This window comes from Bos taurus, chromosome 5 (genome assembly GCF_002263795.3).
Source record: "Bos taurus isolate L1 Dominette 01449 registration number 42190680 breed Hereford chromosome 5, ARS-UCD2.0, whole genome shotgun sequence".
NCBI lineage: Eukaryota > Metazoa > Chordata > Mammalia > Artiodactyla > Bovidae > Bos > Bos taurus.
Window position 1 is genome coordinate 90,412,947 of NC_037332.1, and position 10,822 is coordinate 90,423,768.

Genomic DNA, 10,822 nt, shown 5'->3' on the forward strand with positions numbered 1-10,822 from the left:
TCTGCAGCTCTATGAAATGCAGCCCACCTGGCTCCTCTGTCCATGGGATTTTCCAGGCAAGGATATTGGAGTGGGTTGCCATTTTCTTCTCCAGGGGATCTTTCTGAGCCAGGGTCCAACTGGAGGCTCCTGTTTGGCAGGCGGATTCTTTAGCACTGAGCCACCTGGGAAGCCCCTATTTTATAGTATCAATAGTGTGTATATGTCAATCCCAATTCATCCCACTCTCCTTTTCCCTTTGGTATCCACATGATTGTTCTCTACATCTGTCCCTATTTCTGCTTTGTAAATTAGATCATCTATACCAATTCTTAACACGTTTCAGTTTTAAATGTCATTCTCTGTACTTCAACATGTAGACTTGTCAGTCACTGTATATTGATCTATTTTAACTGCCAAGCTAAACCCTCCTTCCTCTATGTGCCTTCTTTCTCAACAACTTTATAAAAAGAACTTTGTAGCTCTCTTGGTTATGCAGTATTTCAAGTTTTCTTCTCTCCCACTGTTCCAAGCCTGAGCCAGGTACCCAGGTGGAATCCTTCTCCCTCCCCTGGACTGCTCTGGACAGCAGGGAGGCGGCCCTGCACGCTGCACATCCAGGGACCTCTGTCCTTGGAGGATCTGAAATCAGTCAGGGAGGGGAAAGGAGAGGGAGACTGGATACATGGAAGAAAGGAGAACCCAAGCTATTCCTCCTCCTCAGTTCCCTCTGGGGTGTGGCTCATATGACCCACGCTACAGTGACCTCACTCGTCATGGGGGACAGACTCTAGTCTCTGGGCTCTAGGAGCATCAACTCCTTCCTCTGTCCCTCCTGCCAAGGAGTGACACTAGCTTCCTGCCATCCAGTATCAGGCTTGGCTCCCCATCTCCTGCCTGACTTCTCAGCAATTCCATCATTGGCCTGACCAACATTAATGACTCACAGTGTGAACTTTGAAACAACCCTACAAAATCCATTCCAGCTCTCATGGGAAAGCTGCCAAGTGTCTTCCCCAGTAATTGCAAAGCACTCCCATCCCTCCCAGAAGAATATCAGTCTGTCTCTGTAAGCCAAGTTCACAAAATTAAACTCTTTCCCTAAATTGCATGCATATATGGGTGCAAGCACTGTATCCTGGTCTGATTTTTTTTTTTAATTGTAATCTTCCAAAGCAAGAAATACAAAAACCCACCCCTGGGCTTCGCTGGTGGCACAGTGGGTAAACAATCCATCTGTCAATGCAGGAGATATGCATTCGATCCCTGGGGAGGGAAGATCCCCTGGAGAAGGAAATGGTAACCCACTGCAGTATTCTTGCCTGGAAAATCCTATGGACAAAGGAGCCTAGCAGACTGCAGTCCATGGGATCGCAAGATAGTCAGACATGACTTGGCAACTAAACAACTTCATCCTAGATGTGGCCCAATACCTGTGTCTTGTATTTTTCTATCCAGATATACACAGTGTTATAGACCTGATGTCTTTTACTCAATTGTGTAAACTTCTGATGAGGAACTCTCGCAGTCCAGGGATCTCACATTAAGAGGTCCCTCAATTATCTACAAATCCACAGCATTTTTATGTTCTAGATCACAGTGCATTATGACTACGGGTGAATCCACTATGAGTGGATTACCGTTTCCTCCTCCAGGGGATCTTTCTACCCAGGGGATCGAACCCAGGTCTTCTGCGTTGCAGGCAGACTTTTTACCATCTGAGCCACCAGGAAAGCCCGAGGGCAGCACTATTTTTATCCATATCACAATGAAACAGCTATTTTATATTAGCTATTTCTTTACCTGTCATCTTCAAATGTTTTAGCAACACAATTTTGAATAGATCTACAGCCTTCCCTGGTGACTCAGACAGTAAAGGATCTGCCTGCAATGCAGGAGACACAGGAGACCCAGGTTCAATCTCTGGGTCGGGAAGATCCCCTGGAGAAAGCAATGGCTACCCACTCCAGTATTCTTGCCTGGAGAATTCCATGGACAGAAGAGCCTGGTGGGCTACAGTCAATGGGGTCTCAAAGAGTCGGACACAACTGAGTGACTAGCACAGTTTATTTGCCCTAAATCTTCCATCTTGTTTGAAAAGGTACATTTCTGCTTTGTCTCTGTTGTTTTGTTTTGCTTTTTAATAAGTCATGCCATAGCTACTTCTAACAGAGATGGAAGCACACTGTACTTGATCAGCTATCAGCTTCCCTTAAATTTCTGTATTTTGTTTTTAATTCTTGTATTTTCAAATAATGGATGTACTGGACTTAACCATTTGAAAGACAAGCCTAATCAATACAGCACACTGTATGCCACCAGCCAAGCCTGCACTGTTCATGTTTCAGGATTATTTAACAGATGTCAGAAACTGCCGTTCCAGGCCCATGAAAATGGTGGAGCCTCTCTTGATATTAAACCCACAAACACACACACAAAGCAATTCTGCAAAAAAAAAAAAAAAAAAAAGAAAGAAAGAAAGAAAGAAATTTTTTTAACTTTCTTTGGTCTTCTGAACTTCAAAAGACAACCACAACTTCATTCCCTGTTTTACATTTTTTCCCCTTCTCCTTTACAATATCAACTGAGGTCTCTTTTTCTACATCTTTTTAGGGAATTGTTACAGATGCTTCTGGGATTTATAAAATAATTTCCAGCACATTAATGCAAAAATTCTGTGACTTCCCTATTCAATAGAAACAAAAGTGATGATTCCAATTTGAATGCTCTCTCTTCTCTTTCTGATCTTTACCTCCTGTTCCTTTTATCTCATATTTTCCATTTCTGAGCCTCCAGATCAAACTTTTCCTCTGTTGCTCCATTCTACCCTCTGACCCTTGCACAAAACAGGAATTCAATCAAACACATTCATGCTCAGTCATCTTTTCCTTGGACCTTCTGTTAGTCACTGACTCTCACTATGCACTCTTTTCACAGTTAAGACTAGTCTCGAAGAATTACCCACCACCAACACTTTTTTATCCATTAAAGGATATAACCTTGACATTGATCTGGTAAGATCTGTACATGTTTTTATTTGCATTTATTTATTTAAATTGTTTTGGCCGCACCACACAGCCTATGGGAGTTAATAGTTCCCCAACCAAGGATCAAACCTGAGCTCCCAGCATTGGAAGTATACGGTCTTAATCTCTGGACTGCCAGCAAAGTGCCAGATTTGTGTATTTTTTAAAAACCAACCTAGTCATCAGTAAAAGGAGAAAGATAAGATGGCAGCTGGAAGATCAATTGGGAGGTAATTACAGTGTCCACGGAAAATATCATAAGGCCCTGTGGAGGCAACGGAAGCAGCCTGGGAGAGAAGACGGAGTTAAAGGACACTGAGAAATAAAACTGACAAGACTCAGTGTCTGGGATGTAGGGTCTGGGGGAGAACAGGTGGTAGAGAAAGACTCCTAAGTTGGTCTTTGGTGGCAGCGCAATGCTTTCTTTCAGGAGATACGAAGAACAACAAGTTTTGGTCAAAACATGATTCTTTCAGTTTAGGTTTCTTCTGGGAAACAGTCCTTGACTTCTGTTTCATTGAATTCAAAGTAAACTCTCTCATTAGTTTTTTGGATATCCTTCTAAAGTGTTCATGACAACATAAGAAAATCTGCATAACGCATTTTCACTAAAATTAGGGTATCACGCACAGTGATCAGTTTATTACATCTTCAATATTAACCATTTGGGCAGGTATATAGTAGTATCACATGGCAGTGTTCATTTGTACCCCCCTTATGATTAATGGTGTTGAGTATCTTTTCAAGTACTTTTTTGCCATTTGTACCAGGCTCCTATGGCTGCTGTAATATATTATCATAAACTTGGTGGCTTAAAATAAGAATTGTATTTATTCAGAGTTCTGCTGCTGCTGCTGCTAAGTCGCTTCAGTCGTGTCCGACTCTGTGCGACCCCAGAGACGACAGCCCACCAGGCTCCCCTGTCCTTGGGATTCTCCAGGCAAGAACACTGGAGTGGGTTGCCATTTCCTTCTCCAATGCATGAAAGTGAAAAGTGAAAGTGAAGTCGCTCAGTCGTGTCCGACTCCTAGCAACCCCATGGACTGCAGCCTACCAGGCTCCTCCACCCATGGGATTTTCCAGGCAAGAGTACTGAAGTGGGGCGCCATTGCCTTCTCCATTCAGAGTTCTAGAGACAGGAAATCTGAAAATCAGTATCACTGGAATAAACTTAAGGTTCATCATGGCTGTGCTTCCTTGGAAGTCTCTACAAGAGAATCCTTTCCTTACCTTTTTGTTGTTGTCGTTATAGCACAACTCATATACCTCAACTGGACAGAAAAAAATGAGAATCATTTACAGTATCTTAAGATAAACTGTTTTTGAATGAGAGTTGTCTTTATAGTACATTGAGGTCTACAAGATGTAGAAAGTTACTATTCTAGAAAGTTTACTACCGCACAAAATGAAGACTGCTGAAATCGAACAGTGGGTAGGGGAGGGCCTGTGGTTTCTCCTTTTTCATTAGCTGCTATAACACTGTCCTTCAGGTGGCTGAGGGAGTTTCAGATTTTCTTTAGACATCATTAGGTGTTGAAGCTCTTGCAGGACAACTTTGATGCGATTATTAATTCTGCCATTTTGGTAGCATTGATATGGCTCTAATGGGGCTCCACCACCCCATTAGAACTATTAACTCCTTTCATATGAATTTTTGTTACAAATTTCACAAAGGGGGGGTGCTTCTGGGTATTTGGGTCCATATTCTATTTTAAGGCAGTATATTCAGTTTTCATAAATTGTTCTTGGAGGCCCAATCATCCCTGCCCATCTTGTAAGTGCCATGTCTTCATCATCTTCTAGACTTAGGCCAACTGTGCTATCTCCTACACCTTTCTGGCCTTCTTCCAACAGTTGGAAATTGCAAGGAACTTTTACTCCCAAGCCCATGGTGGCTGCCACTTTGCATCACTGTCATTCCTTTCCTTACAGCGCTTTTAGTTTCCAGAGCTATATTCCTCGAGTTCCTTGGCTCCAGGCCCCTTCCTCCAACTTCAGTGCTGTGGGCAGTCTCTTCTGTTTCTGCACCTATACCCTTCCATCATGTATGAACAAGGCAGAAGTCCTGGACATTTTTATGGTCTGGCCTTGAAAGTCACATAATATCCCTTCCATAATAGTCTATTGATGAAGGCAGTCAAAAAAACCCACCCCAAAGATGACTACAAATGACCAGTAGGTACATGAAAAGGCACATAGCATCACTAATTAGAGAAATGCAAATCAAAGCCACAGTGAGATATCGCCTCCCACTCTTAGGATGAAAGTGAAAGTCGCTCAGTTGTGTCCAACTCTTTGCAATCCCATAGACTATACAGTCCATGGAATTCTCCAGGCCAGAATACTGGAGTGGGCAGCCTTTCCCTTCTCCAAGGGGTCTTCCCGACTCAGGGATCGAACCCAGGTCTCCCGCATTGCAGGTGGATCCTTTACCAGCTGAATCACAAGGGAAGCCCAAGAATACTGGAGTGGGTAGTCTATCCCTTCTCCAGCAGATCTTTCCGACCCAGGAATCGAACTAGGGTCTCCTGCATTGCAGGTGGGGGTTTTTTTTTTTAAACCAACTGAGTTATCAGGGAAGCCCACACACTGTTAGGATGACTATTATTAAAAGGACAAGAGATAAGTGTTGGTGAGGATGTAGAGAAAAGAGAACACTTGTGAACCATTAGTGGGAAGGCAAACTGCTACAACCATTATGGCAAGAATTTTTATTAAAGTTCCTCAAAAAAATTACAAATGGAACTATCATATAATCCAGAAATTCCATCTGGGGACTTATAAGCAAAGGAAATAAAATCAAGTTCTCAAAGGGATATCTGCACTCCCATGTTCACTGCGCCATTAATCACAATAGCCAAGATATGAAACAACCTAAGTGTTCATCAAGGGATGAATGGATGAAAAATGATGTGGTATAAACCATCATGGAACAGAACATGGAAGAAAATAACTGAGCCACTTCACTGTACAGCAGTAGTTAATGCAACATCGCAATTCAACTATACTTCAACAGAAAATAACTTTAGAAAACCATTTAAAAAAAGATGAGGTGATGGATTCATGGATATGTATGGCTGAGTCCCTTCACTGTTTACCTGAGACTATCACAACACTGTTAATCGGCTATCCCAGTACAAAATAAAAAGTTAACACACACACACACAGCTGTGGTGAAAAATACAATGAGATTATTCAGACATGGGAAAGAAATACTGCTATTTGTGACATGAGTGGATCGTGAGTGCATTATGCTACAGGAAACAAGTCAGCCAGAGAGAGACAAAATGCTATCTGTTCTCCCTAATCTGTGACATCGTAAAAAGCTGAACTCATAGAAGCAAAGTAAATAGTAGTTGCCAACAGCTGAGGGGTAGGGGAGATGGGGAGATATCCAAGAGTGCAAATTTCCAGTTATAAATAAATACTGGGGATATAATGTACAGCATGGTGACTACAGTTAATCGTATTGTATTATATACTTGAAAGTTGCTAGCAGAGTAGGTCTTACATGTCTCACCCCAAAATATAAAGGATAATTATGTGAAGTGACGGAGATGTTCACGAACACAATTATGGTCACCATTTTGCAATACTCACAGGTATCAAATCATCACATTATACAGCTTAAACTTATACAATGTTACATGTTAATCATATCTCAAATCTGGGGGAGAAATGAAAATTTTGCATATACTATAGGACCTAGTAATTCACTACATACCCAACAGAACTGTGTACATATGTACCAAAATTATATACCAGCGAATGCTCATTGCTGCACTATTTCTAATAGCCAAAAACTACAAACAACTGCAAATTTTTCCATCAGTAGGAAAGCTACTTGTATGTATCTCATGAGTAGGAAAGTTACTTGTATGTATCATGACACATGCATGCATCTGTATGCAGGGGTAAAAAAAAATGAGTCAATTACAACTATATGACTCAACATGGATGAATCTCACATACATACTGTACAATTGCATTTACATAAAGTTCAAAAAACAGGCAAATCTAATGATAGGAAGAAATGATGCTTTTGAACAACAGTGCTGAAGAAGACTCTTGAGAGTCCCTTGGACAGCAAGGAGATTAAACCAGTCAATCCTAAAGGAAATCAACCCTGAATATTCATTGGAAGGACTGATGCTGAAGCTCCAATACTTTGGCCACCTGATGCCAAGAGCCTATTCATTGGAAAAGACACTGATGCTGGGAAAGATAGAGGGCAAGAGGAGAAGAGGGTGACAGAGGATGAGATATTGGATGGCATCACTGACACAATGGACATGAATTTGAGCAAACTCTGGGAGACAGTGAAGGACAGGGAAGCCTGGCGTGCAGCAGTCCATGGGGTTCAAAAGAGTTGGACTCGACTTAGTGAGTGAACAAAAACAAATGATACTAGAATAAACATTTATGTTTTCTCATGTAGGAGTTTCCAAAAGGCTATAAAACTGAATAAACTATGGTGTTAGACAACAAGGACCTACCGTATAGCACATGCAAATCTGCTCAATGTTATGTGGCAGCATGAAGGGGAAAGGAGTTCAGGGGAGAATGGCTCAGATCAGATCAGTTGCTCAGTCGTGTCCGACTCTTTGTGACCCCATGAATCGCAGCATGCCAGACCTCCCTGTCCATCACCAACTCCCGGAGTTCACTCAGACTCACGTCCATCGACTCAGTGATGCCATCCAGCCATCTCATCCTCTGTCGTCCCCTTCTCCTCTTGCCCCCAATTCCTCACAGCATCAGAGTCTTTTCCAATGAGTCAACTCTTCGCATGAGGTGGCCAAAGTACTGGAGTTTCAGCTTTAGCATCATTCGTTCCACAGATATCCCAGGGCTGATCTCCTTCAGAATGGACTGGTTGGATCTCCTTGCACTCCAAGGGACTCTCAAGAGTCTTCTCCAACACCACAGTTCAAAAGCATCAATTCTTTGGCGCTCAGCCTTCTTCACAGTCCAACTCTCACATCCATACATGACCACAGGAAAAACCATAGCCTTGACTAGACGAACCTTTGTTGGCAAAGGAATGCCTCTGCTTTTGAATATGCTATCTAGGTTGGTCATAACTTTCCTTCCAAGGAGTAAGCATCTTTTAATTTCATGGCTGCAGTCACCATCTGCAGTGATTTTGGAGCCCAGAAAAATAAAGTCTGACACTGTTTCCCCATCCATTTCCCATGAAGTGATGGGACCGGATTTCATGATCTTAGTTTTCTGAATGTTGAGCTTTAAGCCAACTTTTGCACTCTCCACTTTCACTTTCATCAAGAGGCTTTTGAGTGCCTCTTCACTTTCTGCCATAAGGGTGGTGTCATCTGCATATCTGAGGTTATTGATATTTCTCCCAGCAATCTTGATTCGAGCTTGCGTTTCTTCCAGCCCAGCGTTTCTCATGATGTACTCTGCATATAAGTTAAATAAACAGGGTGACAATATACAGCCTTGATGAACCCCTTTTCCTATTTGGAACCAGTCTGTTGTTCCATGTCCAGTTCTAACTGTTGCTTCCTGACCTGCATACAAATTTCTCAAGAGGCAGATCAGGTGGTCTGGTATTCCCATCTCTTTCAGAATTTTCCACAGTTTATTGTGATCCACACAGTCAAAGGCTTTGGCATAGTCAATAAAGCAGAAATAGATGCTTTTCTGGACCTCTCTTGCTTTTTCGATGATCCAGCTAATGTTGGCAATTTGATCTCTGGTTCCTCTGCCTTTTCTAAAACCAGCTTGAACATCAGGAGAATGGCTATATTTGTATATTCAGCTGAGTCCTTTCAAGTTCTCCTGAAACTATCACAATATTGCTAATCAGCTATACTCCAATATCAAATAAAAAGTTAAAAAAAAAACAAACAACTACAGTGTTGTAAATTAGGATGGTGTTTATCTTTGGAAGAAAAGGGGGTAGTGACTGCAGGGAGCTCTGGGAAGTCTCCTGGGTTACGGATAATGTTCTATTTTGTGATCTGAATTGTGGTCACCACTTTGGGGTAACTCGTTGAGGCACTGTCTACTTTTCCTCATATAGATCAACAAGCAATTATTTGTGTGTATAAGACTGTCACCACGTCCTCCTCCTCTTCACCCCCTTGCTAGCATCACTCCATGGGGTATCCCATCATTACCCACTTGAGGGACAGCAGAGCTTATGAGGGCAACCAGGATCAGCAAGTCCCCTCTGAGAGTGGAAGGTCAGCCCCATCAGGCTTATCAGCACAGGGGTTTAATCAGTTTGATTGGCAGAGTCCCCTTTGTGTATATTAGTTTCCCAGCCATGTCTGACTCTTTGTGACTCCATGGAGTGTAGCCCGCCAGGCTCCTCTGTCCATGGGATTTCCCAGGAAGAATACTGGAGTGGGTTGCCATGCCCTTCTCCAGGGGATCTTCCCAACCCAGGAATCAAACCCAGTTCTCCCACACTGCAGGCAGATTCTTCACTGTCTGAGCACATCAGGAAGTTTTGGAGTCCGCATTAGTACTTCCCAGTTCAGGACAACTTCCCCATGCTGTATTTAAATTTCCAAAGATACCTGCACTACTGATGGCCATGAGGCTTCTGCCCCAAAGAGGCTCTCCTAGATCCGGATATCTGGCTCTGCCATCTGGAAGCGATGGTAGGGAGCTAGAGGAAGAGCCTGCAACAACCCCAGGATGCTTGAGTGAGAGAGATGTGGGTCAAGTCTGAACAATGTACTCTGGCTACATACTAACTACATGACTACTTATTTTCTCAGCTATAAAGCTGGGCTGCAGTGACCTTAACATACTATTTTGGGTTATGAAGATCACTACCATAAGAACTAAATACAGAATTTATTTAATGAATTAAAATGTTCTAAGTAAAAAACAAACTGTATATACAATCATTTACCATTGCCAGAAATGTAAGTCTTCCTCAAAGAATTTAATCAAAGTTCTGAACATCTACCCTTGTGGTCTGATACCTGAAATTACATGCATGCGTGCTCCATTGTGTCTGATTCTTGCAACCACATGGACTGTAGTCTACCAGGCTCCTCTGTCAATGGGATTTTCTAGGCAAGAATACTGGAGTGGGTTGCATTTTCTCCTCCAGGGGATATTCCTGACCCAGGGATCAAACCTGCATCTCCTGCATTGGCAGGAGGATTCCTTAATGAGCTACCTGGGAAGCTGGGTATGAATATGGCCAATAAAGTTTCCCAAAAAAACATTTTTTAAAAAATGGTTGACCCTGGGCCAAGAGGGTGGGACTGGAACTGGGTGGGGTCTGTGGCTTTTTATCGATCAGTTCAGTTGCTCAGTCATGTCCAACTCTTTGCGACCCCATGAATTGCAGCACGCCAGGCCTCCCTGTCCATTACCAACTCCCGGAGTTCACCCAGACTCACGTCCATAGAGTCGCTGATGCCATCCAGCCATCTCATCCTCTGTCATCCCCTTTTCCTCCTGCCCCCAATCCCTCCCAACATCAGTCTTTTCCAATGAGTCAACTCTTCGCATGAGGTGACCAAAGTACTGGAGTTTCAGCTTTAGCATCATTCCTTCCAAAGAACACCCAGGAGCTGATCTCCTTTAGAATTTTATCTATAGCCTTCTTCAATATATTTTTTAATCAATTGCATGTATTAGTTTGATCAGTTCTTTTAAGATTATACCCAGAAAAATATTAACATAACTAAGATCCCAGCTGTTCTGACCTTCACAGTTACTGACACTCCTGGTCTCACATTAGCCAGGATTTAGAACCCAGATTCTTCATGGGTTTTCCTAAGAAAAATAATCATTGCAGATTTAATGATTTTTTTTAACAATTCTTT

The 10,822-nt window shown here is 42.4% G+C and overlaps 1 pseudogene; it reads right to left on the reverse strand.

The window, feature by feature from the left end:
- Positions 1 to 4,094: 4,094 nt before the first annotated feature.
- On the reverse strand, positions 4,095 to 5,070 carry LOC112446620 (ubiquitin-conjugating enzyme E2 variant 1-like; annotated as a pseudogene).
- Between the last annotated feature and the right edge of the window lie 5,752 nt (positions 5,071 to 10,822).